This window comes from Balaenoptera physalus, assembly GCF_965194825.1.
Source record: "Balaenoptera physalus genome assembly, chromosome: 1".
Lineage (NCBI taxonomy): Eukaryota > Metazoa > Chordata > Mammalia > Artiodactyla > Balaenopteridae > Balaenoptera > Balaenoptera physalus.
The window spans coordinates 22,458,723-22,480,480 of NC_138882.1; the positions used below are offsets into that span (position 1 = coordinate 22,458,723).

At 40.2% G+C, this 21,758-nt stretch overlaps 1 protein-coding gene across 5 annotated transcripts in view; it reads right to left on the bottom strand.

Annotated features, from left to right (window-relative positions):
- The window catches only part of SUSD4 (sushi domain containing 4), a 137,663-nt gene that overhangs the window by 37,656 nt on the left and 78,249 nt on the right, over positions 1-21,758 (bottom strand). The window lies entirely within an intron of this gene.

The following is a 21,758-nucleotide window of genomic DNA, read 5'->3' on the forward strand; positions in this document are numbered from 1 at the left end:
AAAAGGCTCAGAGAAAGCAACTGCTGCCTTTGAAAAATGGAGTCAGAGCAGAATGCAGGTGGCTGGGAGGGGAAGAGGCGACGGAGTCAGGAGAAGGGTGTTGGGGGGACAATCATGCAACAAAATGATTAAAAGAGAAAATAAAACTGATCAATCGTAACTATCCGCTTCTAACTCTAGCTACCTCCGGTTTACCCTGCGGGCCACTCCACTCTGCGCTGGGAAGTTGGGATCCTGCTTCCGCTGGACCCTCCCCCTCTAAACACCGCCCAACTAATCCCATCTAATTTTTTTTAAAATACATATCGGAGTAGAGTTGATTAACAATGTTGCTGTGTTCGTTTCAGGTGTACAGCAAAGTGATTCAGTGATACGTATATATGTATCTTTTCAAATTCTTTTCCCGTGTAGATTATTACAGAATGTTGAACCGAGTTCCCTGTGCTATACAGTAGGTCTCTGTTGGTTATCCATTTAAAATATAGCAGTGTGTACACGTCAGTCCCATCTGGTTTAAGTCACTTTGTTCACCATGTGTCTCTCTTCATCTCCTGTTTTAAAGTCCCTGATTTTACACGCACATATGCTTGTAAGCATGAGCTATTTATTTATTTCTACTTTTAGAGTCAGGTAGATGAGTTATGTTTCCAGTTTGCTGCTTCTTCGTTTTTTGAAACAAGGCAAAATTTAAAAGCAGCGCTTTGATGATCATAGAAGCTTCCTTCGGAAATTTCTCAGGGGGTTTCTCAGCTACTCCCCAAAGCCTAGTGAATCCAGAATAGGTTGGAATAGTATTAATAGGAAGTCTGACCTTCAAGTTCCTCTAAGCTTTGAACGATTAGCTCTAGGGCGATGAACCTTGGGAACCCTGATGCAGGTGGCTGGCTTGAGGATGGCTCTGGGAGCTGGGAACTTGGGTAGCTTTCAAAAGAGCACGTCCCAGGAGCTTTGATGTGGGGTTGAGGCTGGGTTTACTGGGAGCAATCTGACAACAACGGACTCCAGAAAACAGAATGTTAGTGACGGGAAAGCCTCGGGCAGAAGAGGCCTCCCAGGCAGAGGAGGGCCCTGGCAGCTGAGATCCCAGGGGTTGAGGCCATTCACCATCTCCTATGAGTCCTCCGGAGGCAAACGCTTGCGAGCCCGGCTCTGCCTTGATCTCAGCCCTCGTTCCCACCATTAGCTTGAGAGCAGGGACTGTGTCGCCACTTCCTCTGACATTCCCTCCGCGCCTCCAGACCTTTGTACACACCTGGCAGAGAAAGGCTGAGGGAAGCCATGTGGACCTTTGCCCGAGAATGCTGTGCGCCTGCAGCCCCCTCGAGAGGCTGATTAACAGGCTTTCGGGGCAGTCCTGGCAGCTAAGCCTTGCCCTGAGGAAACCCATCAGCAGCTCTTCCCTTTGCCTATGGATTTCAATAGAGAGAGTCTTGGCTGGAGAACCGGGTTCTGGTTTCCATCTTACTTCTCATTTTTGTGTCTCAGGCTGCAGAAAGAGGTTTCCTAACTGTTCGTGTTTAACCAATAGTTTTTCTGCAAGAATAGCTGAATTCTTCCCAAATCAATCCCAGAATAATGATGACGGGAGTCACAGATAATTGACAGTTCTCTGCACACCGCTGCTGCCTTCTTCTTAATGGAAAATGTGAATTACATTTTTTTCAATATCTCTATGCAGAAATTATTCACAGCAAATAAAAACACATTTGTCAAGGCATCCGTCTGTAAAATCTGGGCTGTAAATAAATCCTGTGGTAGTAATTTATATGACTAACAGTTATTTTCATGGTTGACTTAAAACTTATTCAAGAATTAACCAGGATACTCAGGAGGTGGCCAACTAGTGGCAGTAAACTCAATGGACAGAACTGGCCATTTGAACACTGTGACATATGGACACTGGCTGACCAGGAGTGGAAGCACCCAAGCCTTGTTTCCAAGAGTGGCTTCTCTGCATAGTGGTCTATAGTATAGGATGCTTTGAACTTCTAACTAGAATGTCATGTTTCCATAGGCAGGAGCCGGGGACTATAGGTTCAAAGGGAATTCACAGCCTCCCAAATGCCAGTAATTATGTACTCTACTCAAAGAAGAGTCAGCATAGAGAGTGATATAGGACCAATTTACTATGTGAGTGGAACCCCATATCCACTGGGGAGTCAAAAGTTGGAGTTCAAACTCCACCAAGGTAGAGAGGCCAGAAGTGGCCATGCCCTACGCGTAAGCACAAAACTCAAACAGACCAGCTCTAACAATGCCTAACCTAAACCTTGACAGGAGAAAATACCATCCAGAGCCTTTCTAATTATTTTTTAATCCAGAATGTCTGGCACCTAAGCCCCCCAAATGAAGGAGGGTGAAGTAGAAAGAAGGCTTTGGAATAAATACATGTCCTAACCAGTTATCGGTAGCAGTCAACAACTCTGGACCTTATTTCTCTGGAAAGACATAAACCAGGATCTTTAGTCTCTGAAAAGAAACATGCAATCTTCATCAATTCTAAAGTTTCATATAGAAATAACATGATTTTCTATAGCACAAATGCATCCAGCTGACACAAAGAATTTGTAAAAACTGCTTCAAAAATATTGTTACCAAAGAAATATACCTATGAAAAAAGGTCTATCAATAACTGATTCTGTCAAGTAGAATCAGGTCAACAGTCAAAACTTTTGTCTACAGGGTATCAATGGGCACTTTGGAGATAAATTTGAGGGATATCAAAAGCTTCCATTCCAGAAATCATTTTTCACCAGCCTATCACTATCATTATTTTTGTATCTTGCTACTAGTAACAATGAGGTTTTAATATGATAAATAAATAACAGAGTGGATAAAAGGCCCTAAGGCAGTACTACACATGTATACCTACGTACAAATCAGTTGATCAGATTAGTTGCAGAGAGCAGAGTCCTAAAGGATGGAGCAGGAAAGAGAAAGAGGAATTTTGAAGAATATGTGGCGTGTGTTAGAGTTACTTCTCTTTTATTTAATTAATTTATTTATTTATTTTTATAAATTTATTTATTTTATTTATTTAGTTTTGGCTGCACTGGGTCTTCATTGCTGTGCACGGGCTTTCTCTAGTTGCGGCGAGCGGGGGCTACTCTTTGTTGCGGTGCGCGGGCTTCTCATTGCAGTGGCTTCTCTTGTTGCGGAGCACGGGCTCTAGGCACGTGGGCTTCAGTAGTTGTGGCACACGGGCTCAGTAGTTGTGGTGCACACGCTCTAGAGAGCAGGCTCAGTAGATGTGGCACACGGGCTTAGCTGCTCCGCAGCATGTGGGATCTTCCCAGACCAGGGCTCGAACCCGCGTCCCCTGCATCGGCAGGCGGATTCTTAACCACTGTGCAACCAGGGAAGTCCCAGATTTGTTTCCCTTTAAAATGTTAGTTATACGTGAAAACAAATCTGATTCCTTAAAAATGCTAAGTTTCAACATTAATATCCCCCTCAAAGTGTTCCTAGGAACATGAATACATGATACACTCTCAGATTCATAATTCATATTAGCATATTAAAGGCTCTGAAAGCCTTGCTGTAAAGAATTCTACTGGATCTTGTTTAAGCCAGCACTTGTGAAGCTTATTATTCATCCATTAGTTCATTCATTCATTGAGTTATTGAGTACTTACTCTAGGCCCAGTACATTCTAGGTGCTGGGGATAGAGAAAAAGTCAAGTATCTTACTCTTATGGCATTTGCAATGAGGGAGACTGCTAACAGGCAAATTATCAGGTAAGTGAGCTAGAAAATAACAGGCAATCATCACTGCTATGATGAACACATAACAAGGTAATAGGATAGGAACTGACTTGGGCACTCCTTTAATTTGTGTAGACAGGCAAGGTGCCTCTGAGGAAATGCCTTTTATTAAGCTAAGACCTAATGACAAGAAGAATCCAATCATGTGTGGACCAGGAAGAAGTTTCAGCCAGAGGGAACAGCTACTACAAAGGCCAGGAAAGAGCTCAGTGTCCTTAAAAACACAAAAGAAGATCAGGGACTTCCCTGGCAGTGCAGTGGTTAAGACTCCATGCTTCCAATGCAGGGGGTGCAGGTTCGATCCCTGGTCGGGGAAATAGGATCCCACATGCCACACAGCATGGCCAAAAAAAAAAGGCTAATTTCATGTTTAAAAAAAAAAATTAAAATCGGTGTGCCTGTAGTAAGCAAGAGGGAGATGGAAAGTCAGATCATGCAGGGCATTGTAGATGAGGACAGGGGATTTGGTTTTATTTTAGTGTGGCGGGAGCTCCTGGAGCTTCTAAAGCATGGGCCATGACATGCTCTGTGTCATGTGGGTACATGCAGTAAAGGGTTGGCCTTGCCAAAAGGGAGTTCTGGCCTTTGCCCTCAGCTCCTGGGAATTAACCTCTAAGCCCCTGGATTGTTCTACCCAAGATGAGTATCTTTGTTTATCTGGAGCTTAGCATAGACCAGATAGTCTATGCTAACAATGTGACTTAGGCCAGGGAACGTTGGTCCCTACAGTTATCAGCTCTACTTTCGAAAGAACTGGAGACACGTAAGTGGCCAACTATGTCTACATGACCAAGCCCCAGTAAAGATGCTGGACACCAAGCCTCAGGTGAGCTTCTCTGGTTGTCAATACTCCGTGTGTTTTGACACATATTGTTGCTGGGAGAACAGGCACTGTGTGTACAGCTCCACTGGGAGAGAGCAACTGAAAGCTCATGCCTGGTGCCTCCTAGACCCTGTGTGCCTCTCCCCTCGGATGATTTTAATCTGTGTCCTTTTGCTGTAATAAACCATAAGCATGAGTACCATCAGTCCTTCTGGTGAATTATTGAACCTGAGGATGGCCTTGGGGACTTCCAAACTTGTAGCTGGAATCAGAAGTTGATAGTCTTGGGGACCCTTGAACTTGCAGTTGTTTTCAGAGGTGATGGTGGTTTAGGGGGGGGATCCCCAAATCTTGTACAACAAAATCCTTTTTTTCACTTAATATCTACTAACATCCCTCAGAGTCACTGTTCTGTATCAGTGCTGTTCCACACCTCTACTATTCTACATAACTACTGTTCCATGCAGTAGTACCCAGAGAACACTGTCCTGACTGCCATAGTTTACTCAGGATCAGGCTGAAGATGCTGAATGGAGTCAACTGTGGCTGATGACGTCATCATAAACAAGCAACATAAGGCAGAGAAAAGTAGAGGCAAGAGTTGGTGCTGTTCAGAGAGGAGACGACTGGAGAGAGTGGACGCTTCACAGAAAAAGAGGCACCACCATGTGGGTAGTTTTGCTTTGGGAGCATGGCTAGTTCAGGCTGTTTCTTTCTTCTTCATAGGATATTGACTCTTATGAAACCTGAAGAAGCATCAGGATAGGATATTCAAGACCCTGTGGCTCTCAGCCGAATGTTAATGTGGAATTATCATCAGGTCATGCTTAAAACCACTGAGAAAAAGGCATGTGCAATATAAGTGGATGGAGTAAAGTTATTATAAGTAAGCGTGTTGCTTGTACTTAGTGTTTTTCTTTGACCTACAGATTGGTATATTTTATTTATCTGTGGTTGACGAAGGCAATTATTACCTGTGTTTTGTTATTTAAAGTATTTATTTTTATATTTAACACTTGGATAATAATTCTCTGTGGTTTCTTAGCTGTCCACTCTGAAGGACTAAGAATGTTATATATTTCTTTTAAGCATACATGGAACATTTACAAAAATTGACAATACTTGGGCCATAAAGTCTCAAAACGATTCAAAAGACTGAAATTATAGAGCACGTTTCCTGGCCACAGTGAAATTAAAATAGAAATGAATACAGTCATCCCTCAGTATCCATGGGGCACTGGTTCCAAGTAGGACCTCCACCTAACCTCATGGATACCAAAATCCACAGATGACTCAAGTCCCTTATACAAAATGGAGAAGTATTTGCATACAACCTACACGCACCCTCCTGTATATTTCAAATCATCTCTAGATTACTTATAATCCCTAATACAATGTAAATGATACGTAAATAGTTGCAAATAATAATATAATAATATAAATGCTATAGGTAAATAGTTGCCAGTGTGCAGCAAATTCAAGTTTTGCTTTTTGGAACTCTCTAGAATTTTTTTTTGTGTGTGAATATTTTCAATCTGAGGTTGGTGAATTCTGGTAAAACCTGTGGATACTGAGGGGCAATTGTTTGGAAATTAAGTAAAACTCCCATATGTTTGGAAATTAAGTAATACCTTTCTAAAATAATCCATGGGTCCAAAAAGAAATAACAATAAAAATAGAAGGTACTTTGAACAGAATAACGATGAAAATACTACATATTAAAATGTATGCTCACAGACAAAACTATGGCTCTAAATTTCCCTTTAATCATAAATGCACATATTAGAAAAAGAGAAATATCTGAAAATTAAGAATGTATACCTTGCAGTTGGTTAGTTCAACTTTGTTAATTTCATTGTTCAAGTTTTCTATACCTAGTAGGTTTGCTTTTTCTTGATTGCTCTATAAATTGCTAAGAGAGGAATGTTTAAAGCTTTCACTGTGTTTATGGACTTGTCCTTAAAGAGCTCTTTTTGTAAAGTCTTATGTCATCAGGCATTTATTTTTTATTTATTTATTTATTTATTTTAATTTTTTGGCCACACCACGTGGCATGCAGGATCTTAGTTCCCCGACCAGGGATCAAACCCACACCCCCTGTAGTGGAGCACAGAGTCTTAACCACTGGACCACCAGGGAAGTCCCTGTGGACTTGTCCTTAAAGTTCTATTAACTTTTGCTTTATATATATTGAGGTATATTATTAGGAACACACAAATTTAGAATTATTATTAAGTACCCAAAATAAGAGTTCCTCTAGAAAAGTTAGAAAAAGGACAATTGAACTTCAAGAAATTACAAGGAAGTAAATAATAAAGAAAATAGCAAGCGTTAATGAAATAGAAAAGAAACATATGTAAGAGAGAATCAACAAACCCAAATGTTTGTTTTTTGAAACCAATAAAATTGGTATATCACTGATGAAACTGGTCAAGAAACAGAGAGGGACCACACACATAACCATAAAAGAATAAAAAAGGGACAGCATTACAAATGCTACATTAAAAAAAAAAAGATGTCAGACTTCTCTGGTGGTGCAGTGGTTAAGAATCTGCCTGCCAATGCAGGGGACACTGGTCTGGGAAGATCCCACATGCTGCAGAGTAACTAAGCCCATGCACCACAACTACTGAAGCCCGCACACATAGAGCAAGTGCTCTGCAACAAGAGGAGCCACTGCAATGAGAAGCCCGTCCACCGCAACGAAGAGTAGCCTCCGCTCGCCACAACTAGAGGAAGCCCGCATGCAGCAATGAAGACCCAAAGCAGCCAAAAAAAAAAAAGATGTTGTAAAAAACTTTATACCAAGAAATTAGAAATTTTAGATGGAGTCAAATTCCTAAAACAAACAAAAATTGTACAATTTACCAAAAATGACACAAGAAAAAATAGAAAGTGGTTATAATCCCACAAAATATTAAATAAATTAAATTCAAAACTAAAAACCTTCCCACAAAGAAAACTCTAGGTCTAGGTGGCTTCCCTGTGAATTCTACTAAACATTTAAGGAAGAAGGAGCACGATTCTTATACAAATTCTTTCAGAGTTCTAGTCTGTAGGACCAAAACCACTCATTTTATGAATGCAGAATAATCTGGATTGTAAAACCTTACAAGAATGTTACAAAAAAAAGAAAAATTCACAGAAACAAGACCCATATATATGCTGTCTACAAGAGACCCACTTCAGACCTAGGGACACATTCAGACTGAAAGTGAGGGGATGGAAAAAGATATGCCATGCAAATGGAAATCAAAAGAAAGGTGCAGTAGCAATTCTCATACCAGATAAAATAGACTTTAAAATAAAGAACGTTACAAGAGACAAGGAAGGACACTACATAATGATCAGGGGATCAATCCAAGAAGAAGAAGATATAACAATTATAAATATAAATGCACCCAACATAGGAGCACCTCAATACATAAGGCAACTGCTAACAGCTGTAAAAGAGGAAATCGACAGTAACACAATAATAGTGGGGGACTTTAACACCTCACTTACACCAATGGACAGATCATCCAAAATGAAAATAAATGAGGAAACAGAAGCTTTAAATGACACAATAGACCAGATAGATTTAATTGATATTTATAGGACATTCCATCCAAAAACAGCAGATTACACTTTCTTCTCAAGTGCGCATGGAACATGCTCCAGGGTACATCACATCTTGGGTCACAAATCAAGCCTCAGTAAATTTAAGAAAATTAAAATCATATCAAGCATCTTTTCTGACCACAACATTATGGATTAGAAATGAATTACAGGGGAAAAAATGTAAAAAACACAAACACATGGAGGCTAAACAATACCTTACTAAATAACCAAGAGATCACTGAAGAAATCAAAGAGGAAATCAAAAAATACCTAGAGACAAATGACAATGAAAACACGATGATCCAAAACCTATGGGATGCAGCAAAAGCAGTTCTAAGAGGGAAGTTTATAGCAATACAAGCCTACCTCAAGAAACAAGAAAAATCTCAAATAAACAATCTAACCTTACGCCTAAAGGAACTAGAGAAAGAAGAACAAACAAAGCCCAAAGTTAGCAGAAGGAAAGAAATCATAAAGATCAGAGCAGAAATAAATGAAATAGAAACAAAGAAAACAATAGTAAAGATCAATAAAAAAGCTGGTTCTTTGAAAAGATAAACAAAATTGATAAACCATTAGCCAGACTCATCAAGAAAAAGAGGGAGAGGACTCAAATCAATAAAATTAGAAATGAAGAAGGAGAAGTTACAACAGACACCACAGAAATACAAAGCATCCTAAGAGACTACCACAAGCAACTGTATGCCAATAAAATGGACAATCTGGAAGAAATGGACAAATTCTTAGAAAGGTTTAACCTTCCAAGACTGAACCAGGAAGAAATAGAAAATATGAACAGACCAATCACAAGCAATGAAATTGAAACTGTGATTAAAAATCTTCCAACAAACAAAAGTGCAGGACCAGATGGCTTCACAGGTGAATTCTATCAAACATTTAGAGAAGAGCTAACACCCATCCTTCTCAAACTCTTCCAAAAAATTGCAGAGGAAGGAACACTCCCAAATTCATTCTATGAGGCCACCATCACCTGATACCAAAACCAGACAACGATACTACAAAAAAAGAAAATTACAGACCAATATCACTGATGAATATAGATGCAAAAATCCTCAACAAAATACTAGCAAACAGAATCCAACAACACATTAAAAGGATCATACACCATGACCAAGTGGGATTTATCCCAAGGATGCAAGGATTCTTCAATATACACAAATCAATCAATGTGATACACAGTATTAACAAATTGAAGAATAAAAACCATATGATCATCTCAATAGATGCAGAAAAAGCTTTTGACAAAATTCAACACCCATTTATGATAAAAATTCTCCAGAAAGTGGGCATAGAGGGAACCTACCTCAACATAATAAAGGCCATATACGATAAACACAAAGCAAACATTATTCTCAATGGTGAAAAACTGAAAGCATTTCCTCTAAGATCAGGAACAAGACAAGGATGTGCACTCTTGCCACTATTATTCAACATAGTTTTGGAAGTTCTAGCCACGGCAATCAGAGAAGAAAAAGAAATAAAAGGAAGACAAATTGGAAAAGAAGAAGTAAAACTGTCACTGTTTGCAGATGACATGATACTATACATAGAGAATCCTAAAGATGCCACCAGAAAACTACTACAGCTAATCAATGAATTTGGTAAAGTTGCAGGATACAAAATTAACGCACAGAAATCTCTGGCATTCCTATACACTAATGATGAAAAATCTGAAAGAGAAATTAAGGAAACACTCACATTTACCACTGTAACAAAAAGAATAAAATACCTAGGAATAAACCTACCTAGGGAGACAAAAGACCTGTATGCAGAAAACTATAAGACACTGATGAAAGAAATTAAAGATGATACCAACAGATGGAGAGATATACCATGTTCTTGGATTGGAAGAATCAATATTGTGAAAATGACTACACTACCCAAAGCAATCTACAGATTCAATGCAATCCCTATCAAATTACCAATGGCATTTTTTACAGAACTAGAACAAAAAATCTTAAAATTTGTATGGAGACACAAAAGACCCCGAATATCCAAAGCAGTCTGGAGGGAAAAAAACGGAGTTGGAGGAATCAGACTCCCTGATTTCAGACTATACTATAAAGCTACAGTAATCAAGACAATATGGTACTGGCACAAAAACAGAAACATAGATCAATGGAACAAGACAGAAAGCCCAGAGATAAACCCACGCACCTATGGTCAACTAATCTATGACAAAGGAGGCAAGGATATACAATGGAGAAAAGAGAGTCTCTTCAATAAGTGGTGCTGGGAAAACCGGACAGCTACATTTAAAAGAATGAAATTAGAACACTCCCTAACACCATACACAAAAATAAACTCAAAATGGATTAGAGACCTAAATATAAGACCAGACACTATAAAACTCTTATAGGAAAACATTGGAAGAACACTCTTTGACATAAATCACAGCAAGATCTTTTTTGATCCACCTCCTAGAGTAATGGAAATAAAAACAAAAATAAACAAATGGGACCTAATGAAACTTCAAAACTTTTGCACAGCAAAGGAAACCATAAACAAGACGAAAAGACAACCCTCAGAATGGGAGAAAATATTTGCAAATGAATCAACAGACAAAGGATTAATCTCCAAAACATATAAACAGCTCATGCAGCTCAATATTAAAAAAACAAACAACCCAATGCAAAAATGGGCAGAAGACCTAAATAGACATTTCTCCAAAGAAGACATACAGATGGCCAAGAAGCACATGAAAAGCTGCTCAACATCACTAAGTATTAGAGAAATGCAAATCAAAACTACAATGAGGTATCACCTCACACCAGTTAGAATGGGCCTCATCAGAAAATCTACAAACAACAAATGCTGGAGAGGGTGTGGAGAAAAGGGAACCCTCTTGCACTGTTGGTGGGAATGTAAATTGATACAGCCACTATGGAGAACAGTATAGAGGTCCCTTAGAGAACTAAAAATAGAATTACCATATGACCCAGCAATCCCACTACTGGGCATATACCCAGAGAAAACCATAGTTCAAAAAGACACATGCACCCCAATGTTCAATGCAGCACTATTTACAATAGCCAGGTCATGGAAGCAACCTAAATGCCCATCAACAGACAAATAGATAAAGAAGTTGTGGTACATATATACAATGGAATATTACTCCGCTATTAAAAGGAACAAAATTGGGTCATTTGTAGAGACGTGGATGGATCTAGAGACTGTCATACAGAGTGATGTAAGTCAGAAAGAGAAAAACAAATATCGTATATTACTGCATATATGTGGAACCTAGAAAAATGGTACAGATGAACTGGTTTGCAGGGCAGAAACTGAGACACAGATGTAGAGAACAAACGTATGGACACCAAGGTGGAAAGCTGCGGGGGGTTGGGGGTGGTGGTGTGATGAATTGGGAGATTGGGATTGACATGTATACACTGATGTGTATAAAATTGATGACTAATAAGAACGTGCTGTATAAAAAATATATATATTATTCAAGTCAAAAAATAAAATAAAATAAAATGAACATATTGTTCAAAAAATAAATAAATAAATAAAAGAAAAATTCAGTCCAATCTATCTCATCAAAGTAGATGTTAAATTTATAAATAAGGTATTAGCAGATATAATCCAGGAACAAATTTAAAAGAAAACACATCACAAGTAAGTTGGGTTAATTTCAAGAATGCCAGGTTAGATTAGCATTTGATGATCAAACAGTGTAATTCACTATATTAACAGAATAAGGGAGAAAAGTATTATTATCTCAATAGATGCAAAAAAGCATTTGATAAAATTCAACATCTATTCATGACATTAGAAAAAAAACCCTCTTAACAAGCTAGAAGTGGAAGGAGACACAATATAATGAAGGTTATCTTTTTAAAAATCTGTAGCAAAAACAGGCATTCCATTTGACTGAGACTAAGCCAAGGACGCTCACTCTTTCCACTTGTATTCAGCATTGTACTGAAGCTCCTAACAAAAGCAGAAATGCAATAAAAGGAAGCAAAGTATTAGGATCAGAAAGAAAAAAAGAGAAGTTGCATTGACTAATGTCATACATGACGCAGTTGTGTGTGTGGTAAAAATAAAAAGAATTTACACAGATAAATAGAAAAATTAATAAATGAGTTTAGCATCATGAATTTCTATATATCATCAATTAAAAATTGTTTTAATTTATCATCAATAGCATCAAAAATATTTGCATTTCTAGGCATAAACCTAACAAAAGGAATGTAAGACTTTTACACAGAAAACTATAAAATATTATTGAGAAAAACTGTTAAAGACCTAAATAAATGGGAGAATATTCCATGTTCCTGTATGAAAACTCAATATCATAAGGGCATTATCTTCCCCAAAATATATCTATAAATTCAATACAATCATATTAAAAATTAAAACTTGTTTTTACAATTGATATGTTGATTCTAAAATTTGTATGGGAATGCAAAAGGCCAAGAAGAGTCAGGACAGTCTTGAACAAGTAGAGCAAGGTAGGAAAACTTGCTTTGTCAGAATTCACCACTTATCATAAAGCTACAGTAATTAAAACAGCACAGTATTGCTACAAAGATAGACAAATAGACCAGACCAGAGAGTTCTGAAATAGGCCATCTGTCTTATGACAAAGGTGGCAATATAGAGCAGTGGGTGAAAACACTGTTTCAAATAAATGGTGCTGAATTATATCACATACACAAATCAAATTCAGATAGATTACAGATCTAAACATGAAAGTCAAAATAATGAAGTCTGAGAAGATAACATAGGGGAATGTCTTCATGACATCAGAGTAGAAAAACATTTTTTAAACAAGACAAAGAAAGCACCAGCATAAAGAAAAAGATTGATAGATTTGACTGCATTAAAATTAAGATCTTCTGTTATCAAAAGACACTGATAAGAGAGTAATAAAAAAGTAAGCCACATGATGCGAGAAGACATTTTTAGCACATATAACCAACATAGCGCTTGTATTCAGCGTATATAAAGAACTCCTAAAAATCATTAAGAAAAAGACAACTCAGTAGATAAATGGGCAAGTGAATTGAACAGGCACTTCATAAGAGAGAATAACATGGTGCCCAATAAACATACAAAAAGGTGCTTAACCTCCTACTCACCAAGGAAATGTACAATAAAACCACAAGCTACCGCTACATACCCACCAGTGTCTAAAATACTGACAATACCAAGTGTTGGCAAGAAGCAACAGGGACTCTCATACTCTGTTGTGGGAGTGTAAACTGGTACAACCACTTTGGGTAATGGCAGTACCTATTAACGCTAAACACAGGTATATCCTATGACCCAGCATATCCAATCTGAGGTGTATATCCAACAGAAATGTGGATATATATATTCACCAAGAGGTGTGTTCAAGAATGTTCACAGCAGCACTATTTGTAACAGGCCCAATTGGAAAAAAAACTAAATTTCCATTGCCATCAGAATGTCCAAATTATGGTCTATTCATATAATAGAACATGATGTAGCAATGCCAATGAACAAACTACAGCTACATGCAATAATATGCATGAATTTCACAAACATAAAGTAAGAGAGTCCAACATAAAATTATACTTACTTTATAATTCCATGTATATAAACTCAAAAATAAGGCAAAAGTAAATTACACTTAAAATAGTACCATGTTTAGGAATGCACACTTCCAGGCTAAGTGATTACCATGGGACATGACTGCCATGATTCAGGAAAGGGGTTACCTCAGAGAGGAAGGGAGGAGACGGTGATTGGGGGGTGCTTCTGGGGTGCCAGTGATGGTCTATAACTTCACCTGGATAGTGGTGACAAGAGTGTCTGCTTTGTGATAATTTGCAGAATTGTTTGGTTTTGTATACATCTCTCTCTATATGTTATATTTTATGAATTTTAAAGGTTAAAGCAACAACAACAAAATTAATCCAGAAAGAGGAGTAAGGAAATTCACCGGAAAGGTAGTGATCTTTCCCAACTAAACTGGGAGCTTCTGGGCCTGACAAATAGAGAGTGCTTAGCAGAATTTTGGGAAATGAATGACTAAACATCTTGGGGTGGCATTTAAATTTCCGAAAGTATAAAACCTTAATTATTTTCCAGAAACTTTGTGGAAGGTAATTTGACCTCTTATGTAGATATAGAGGTTGTTGGAGAAACTGGGTTTGGTTCAGAGAGTTTGGCCAACAAATCAGGAGACAAATCGACCTGATTTCTTGCTCTTCTCTTTATAAGCAGAATTTTATCGATTTTATTTTTAAAAAAACTTTGAGGTCTCTTTCCACCTTCTGGAAAGTAGCCTTCACTTTCAACAACAAGGAAGTGATAGAAGCATGTGGTTGCTAGAGCTGAGCTCACAAGAAAAATAAAAGAAGACCGTTCAAATGCCATTCTCATGGGCTGTGGACTTAACATAGGTTGTAACCTACATCTTGATGTTCTGCTTGTGGAGCACCTACGGCAAGAAACGCAAGGTGTGTTTTAAGGCCTGCCAGCATGAGAATCTCCTGGAGGTGACTGCTAAATTCAGATTCCTAATGCATAAAACCTCTAAGAGGAGGCCTGGAAATGTGCATTTTTAACATGCCCCTTGGGCAATTCCCATGAAGTCAAAGTTGGGAACCACTGCTTGATGGATACACAAGGTGACTGACTAGATTGAAGACGGCGGTCCAAATGCAGAGGCTGGCTCACATTTAACAAGCCCCAGCCCATCCTTAGCAGCTATGTCAGACAAATGCAGTAAAGAACAGAATCTTATCTGAGCAACTGGGAGGCAGCTCTGCACCCAAGGCCTCTCCCTCCGCTGGCCTGATGTGGGGTTCTGAGGAGACTGCATTATAACAGGAACTTCAAGATGCAGACTGGGGAGCCACGGTCAGCCCCAAACTGCTCAAGATCAGCATGAGGGAAAAATGAATTTCCTCTGGGATGGGTTTGGAAGGATGGGTTGCCCTGTATTTTTCACAAGCAGCCAACCTAATTCTGGCAAATTTCAGTTGCAAGCTTGTGAAGAACTGCTTTCTAGGGAATCTCCACGATGGGCGTGGTGTTCGAGGTTGCTAACAATCATTTTGTGACCTTTATGCACGATCTGACAAGGATCTGTACACGTGCGGATGTTCTGCATTTTCGAATAATTCTGCGACTTAAAGCAACTCCATACCTCCATGGCCCCTGTACCGAGAGGGCGAATGGCAGCACTCACATCACATGGGAGATGACGGGAAGCAGCTGGTAAAGGCTGCTAGGATTTGGATTTTGCCTGTGCACTTACAGGGGGCTCAGCTGGGCAGGCTTGTGAACCCTTGTCTGAGGCGGTCCGGCTGTCATCTTGCAACAATGATAACTGATCATTTCTGTCACTTATCTTTGCTGCATCTGCCCCCAGCGGACCTGACCTTATTTCCTCTGGATTTGTTTTTCAAGTCATGACCACATTTAAGTTAAAGAAATCTTTTTAAGAACAAAAACCCAAACTCACACTGAAGCCACAAGGGAGGGAGAGTAAGGAAGCAGTGACTTCTGTTACAAGAATCATAAAAAAGTAATGACAGTGGTCCTGGAGACAGGGAAAGGCAGTGCTCTGCTCCTTCCCATCTTAGAAGATGGAAAATGAGAAGAGATTATCTTAGGGGAAGACATGCAAATACTTGCCCTTGTGGGCACAGGCTGCTGTTTCTGATAACCCATGTCCAAGGCAACAAGAAAGAATTTTAGATGGTAGAAAATGCACACGAGAAGAAAAGGGCCCTAAATAAAACGTTTTTAAAGCATCCGTCTGTTTTGGGAAGTTTCTGGAACTGGGAGACAACTCACCTTAATATAGGAGTAACTGTAAAAAAAGAAGTAGGATTACCTTGCTTTTGAAAAGTGCCTGCACCCCACAGTTTCACTGAATAAAGGAGTCACCTGCCATCTTTACTGCCAGCTTTAGCTCATGAGTCAAGTTGAATTTTTTTAATTAAAAATTTATAATGTAATAATACTACTTAAACTTACATTGCACCTTTTCCCCAGGAAACTCAAGGAACCTTCTTAACATCAAATTACTCATCTTTTATAGCAATCCTGGTCAGGTCTATGGGAGTCAAAATATTTTAGTAAGTAAAAATTCATTTTTTTTCCCTGTTGCACTCTGCAAGGAACTGGGGCAGAGAGGGGTTCAGCATGGAGACACAGCAGATTGGGACAGGGACAGGGCCAGCTCTCCTGTGCTCTCTGTGACCTTCAGCCACAAGCAGAAAATGAGGGCAATTGAGACAAAAAAGTGCAGGTGGCAGCAGTAACTGAAATTACCCTGGGAACTTTTAGAAATACCATGTCCGAGCTCCCATTGCCCAGAACAACCAAAATAGAATCTCTTGGAGAAAGTTCCAGGCACTGTTATTTCTAAAAGTTCCCGACACTGTTATTTCTAAAAGTTCCCTAGGTGATTCTGACACGCAGCCTGGGTTGCACACCAGCAGGATGGTAGAAAGAGCACTGAGCTAGGAGTCAGGATGTGGGTCCTAATCCTGGTTTATTTGCCACGTAACTTGTGTAAGTCACTTAAACTCTACAGGCTTTAGTTTCTTTTCTTCTTCTTCTTATTTTTTAATTTTTTAATGTGGACCATTTTTTAAAGTCTTTATTGAATTTGTTACAATATTGCTTCTGTTTTTATGTTTTGGTTTTTGGCCACGAGTCATGTGGGATCTTAGCTCCCCGACCAGGGATTGAACTGGGGCCCACGGCAGTGAAAGCGCCAAGTCCTAACCACTGGACCGCCAGGGCATTCCTGGCTTTAGTTTCTTTGTTTATAAAATGACAGCAGTGACATTCTCTGATTCTAAGAATTAATGATCTCCCAGAACCTCTCTTTTACACTAGAGAAAATCATGTTCCCTTCCCCACTGTAAAACAATATCAGACCACATCCCCACATGAGTAGGCCTCAAACTGTTTTGCATAAGAATCTGTTGAGAGTTTTAAAAAAATATGCAGGATCCTTGGCCTCACTCCTAGCATGCTAATGCAGGAGGTGTGAATATGCATTCTTAACAAGTGCTTGATGCAGGGAGTCCTTGGCACACACTTTGGGAACCGGTGCCCTGCATGAATAGGTTCTTACCGGTTTAAGCAAGATGCCCCCCCCAGGAGGTGTGGGTGTGGCCCACTGTGATTATGTGTCACTTGCTCCCCCTCCCTTCCCCTGGGAAAAATCAGCTTTGGTCAGGTGAGATGAACATACTGGAAAGCACAGACCTGTATCTGGATACTAGCTCTGCCACTGGGATGCAGGGCTACCTATGAGACCGTGGAAAACTTAGCCTCTCCGAGCCTCCACGTCTCCTGTCTGTAAGGTGGTAGAACCTCACAGGGTTGCTGTAGTAACGAAGATAATGCGTATAAAGCATAGGTACCCAATACATATAACAGAGGCCGCCTAGAGAATTCCCTGGCGGTCCAGTGGTTAGGACTCCACGCTTCCACTGCAGGGGACATAGGTTCGATCCCTAGTCAGAGAACTAAGATCCCCCATGCGGTGCAGTGTGGCCATTAAATAAATGAATAAATAAATAAATTAGTTAAATAGAAGACGCCTCCTAAAACACTGCAGTCTTGCTGAGAAGTGAAAACAGAGGCAATGTGAAGACCAGGAACAGGTATATGGGGGTGTTGGGTGGGCCGGGTGCCCAACACCAAGGTAGACTTTGCCGATAATGATGGGGGCGGGGCAGGTTCTGGATTGCTGTCTAGGGATCTTTCTCCTTCAACTGCTGCCTCTCTGAATCCATCTTTGTCAACATCCCCGGAGTGCAGGACCCAGGACAGGCAATTCACAACGTCCTCTGGAAAACTCATTCCCAATTGCTCTGACAACATTGCTAATTGTGGGCAGAGCAATGATAAAATGTATACCAAGATAATCAGAAGGATGGAAGGAAAGAATGCCCACGTGCTTTCCTTGTGTGTGAGTGACGAAAAATGGCTGGAGCCAACTGCACTTGGAAGTCAAATGTCAGGAAAAGGAGTAAAGGGGAGGCCAGAAAAAAAAGTTAGCACCTCCTGGAGGAGCTCATTGTAAGTATTCGCGGGCAAAGGCTTACCTGAGGGATGCAAAAGTCTTAACCAGATCGCCTGTCTAAAGGGGGCATCAGGCAGACGGGCTCCACCAGGCTTACAGTAAAGTGATGAAAGAAGATAGGCCAGGAAGCACCACAGGAAACAGCTGCCAGTGCGCTGGGGCCTCCCTTGCCCGCCTCATGCATGAGAACCGCCTGCTTAGACTGGCAGGTAATATACATGGTGACATCTAGCGTGGGGAGCTGGTCATCACGTGCACCATAGCTAGCGTGTCATTGGTACCAACGTCTCCCTCCTAGGTGGAGGGACCTTTCCCCTGAGAAGCACCAAAAGGCCGGATGAGGTTGCTCTGTGGGTCGTCAGGCAAAGCTCATGGGTCTCAACGCGGCCCCTGGGACTGCAGGTCCAACCAGACCATCCTGCCAGGGGCTACGCTGGTCCTTCTCAGAGCGAGGAAAGCCATCCCAAGGGCAGCTCTCCTTACAGGGGCAGCCCTTTGGGGCTACACCAATGTGTGCTTGAAACAGTCCTTCTGTCTCTTGCTCGGCTCCAAGCACAGAGGGAGGACTTCCTGAGAAAGCCGTCTGCTCAGCGAGCTGGTTCTCAAACAAGCGGCGCTCAGCAGACCCACCAGCACTCAGCGGCGTGGTCCTGGGGTTGCTCAGAAGAGCCATGGGGGGTTCAAGCTGGTCTGGAACGTGCTCTGGAAGACTCGCACTTGAACTAGCTGTCTGCCTGCGAGACCTGTGGGACTCTGACTTCACCCAAATCCTTTTTATTTGCTTAGTACAGATCTATCTGAACTTTACCAACGTGACCACTGACTATTTGCAGAGCTGCTCAAGAGAGAAGGTGAGGAGAAAAGAGAAAGGTCCCCTCCACCTCATAGAGGAGGGTCTAAGAAGAAGTCCTCCGATATGAAGACCCTTTGCATAAAAATGTACTTCTGCAGCAGTGCTGGTGTAGCCTCTGCCTTCCCGGGTGCATGATCGGGAGAAGGAAACTCAAAGGAGACAAGAAACAGGTGTGTTTCTGTACAAGGGGTACACGGTCCACATCCAAGGATGCTTCATGGGCATCCTGAATCCACCCAGAAGCTGAAGCTCTGGCTAGAGGTGTCTGGCTTCAAACGGTGTCCCAGACACTCTCCCAGAAATGAGAATCCAAATAAAGGGGGGATTTGGGTGCTACACAACATCATCTCGCAGTCTAAGTAAGGCTCTCACCCTACCCAGGAACTAGGCACAATTATTTAGTTAGTTCTCTTTTTTAAAACAAAACCAAAAACTAGTGTCTAGCTAGTATAACCAATGCCAGAAGAGCTGAGATGTACTCTGTATCCCAGCTGGACAACGGGATGGTCAAGTAATGAAATATTTCCATTAATATTGATAATACATAGATTTTGGCGAGGCATAGGCAGATTCTTCTCTGTCCCCCCATATGATACTTTTTCATAATATAAGTGGATTTGAATTCATTTTATTTTAGTTTCCTTGGAATATATATTTTTTAAATAAACTACTTCTTCATGGTGTGCAAATCACAGTCTGAATCGCCACAATAATGACCCCGCCCCTTTTAAGGCTATCAGGGTATGGATAGCATCTTTCCATGTCCTGATTTGACATGTACTGCATAAGTGTCAAGTGAATTTTTTTTTAACACCTTTATTGGAGTATAATTGCTTTACAATGGTGTGTTAGTTTCTGCTTTATAACAAAGTGAATCAGCTATACATATACATATATCCCCATATCTCCTCCCTCTTGTGTCTCCCTCCCACCCTCCCTATCCCACAGCTCTAGGTGATCACAAAGCACTGAGCCGACCTCCCTGTGCTATGCGGCTGCTTTGCACTAGCTATCTATTTTACATGTGAGAGTATATATAAGTCCATGCCACTCTCTCACTTCGTCCCAGCTTACCCTTCCCTCCCCTGTGTCCTCAAGACCATTCTCTACATCTGCGTCTTTATTCCTGCCCTGCCCCTAGGTTCTTCATAACCACTTTTTTTAAAATTCCATATATATGTGTTAGCATACAGTATTTGTTTTTCTCTTTCTGACTTACTTCACTCTGTATGACAGACTCTAGGTCCATCCACCTCACTACAAATAACTCAATTTCGTTTCTTTTTATGGTTGAGTAATATTCCATTGTACATATGTGCCACATCTTCTTTATCCATTCATCTGATGATGGACACTTCGGTTGCTTCCATGTCCTGGCTATTGTAAATAGAGCTGCAATGAACATTGGGGTACATGACTCTTTTAGCATTATGGTTTTCTCAGGGTATATGCCCAGTAGTGGGATTGCTGGGTCGTATGGTAGTTCTATTTTTAGTTTTTTAAGGAACCTCCATACTGTTCTCCATAGCGGCTGTATCAATTTACATTCCCACTAACAGTGCAAGAGGGTTCTGTTTTCTCCACACCCTCTCCAGCATTTATTGTTTGTAGATTTTTTGATGATGGCCATTCTGACTGGTGTGAGGTGATACCTCATTGTAGTTTTGATTTGCATTTCTCTAATGATTAGTGATTTTGAGCATCCTTTCATGTGTTTGTCGGCAACCTGTATATCTTCTTTGGAGAAATGTCTATTTAGGTCTTCTGCCTATTTTTGGATTGGGTTGTTTGTTTTTCTGATATTGAGCTGCATGAGTTGTTTGTAAATTTTGGGGATTAATCCTTTTTCAGTTGCTTCATTTGCAAATATTTTCTCCCATTCTGAGAGTTGTCTTTTCATCTTGTTTATGGTTTCCTTTGCTGTGCAAAAGCTTTTATGTTTCATTAGGTCCCATTTGTTTATTTTATTTTTTTTCCCTTTCTCTAGGAGGTGGGTCAAAAAGGATCTTGCTGTGATGTATGTCATAGAGTGTTCTGCCTATGTTTTCCTCTAAGAGTTTTACAGTGCCTGGCCTTACAGTTAGGTCTTTAATCCATTTAGAGTTTATTTTTGTGTATGGTGTTAGGGAGTGTTCTAATTTCATTCTTTTACATGTAGCTGTCCAGTTTTCCCAGCACCATTTATTGAAGAGTCTGTCTTTTCTCCACCGTATATTCTTGCCTCCTTTAGCAAAACTAAGGTGACCATATATTTGTGGCTTTATCTCTGGGCTTTCTATCCTGTTCCATTGATCTATATTTCTGTTTTTGTGCCAGTACCATACTGTCTTGATTACTGTAGCTTTGTAGTATGGTCTGAAGTCCAGGAGCCTGATACCTCCAGCTCCGTTTTTTTCCCTCCAGACTGCTTTGGCTATTCGGGGTCGTTTGTGTCTCCTTACAAATTTTAAGATTTTTTGTTCTAGTTCTGTAAAAAATGCCGTTGGTAATTTAATAGGGATTGCATTGAATCTGTAGATTGCTTTGGGTAGTGTAGTCATTTTCACAATATTGATTCTTCCAATCCAAGAACATGGTATATCTCTCCATCTGTTTGTATCATCTTTAATTTCTTTCATCAGTGTTTTATAGTTTTCTGCATACAGGTCTTTTGTCTTCTTAGG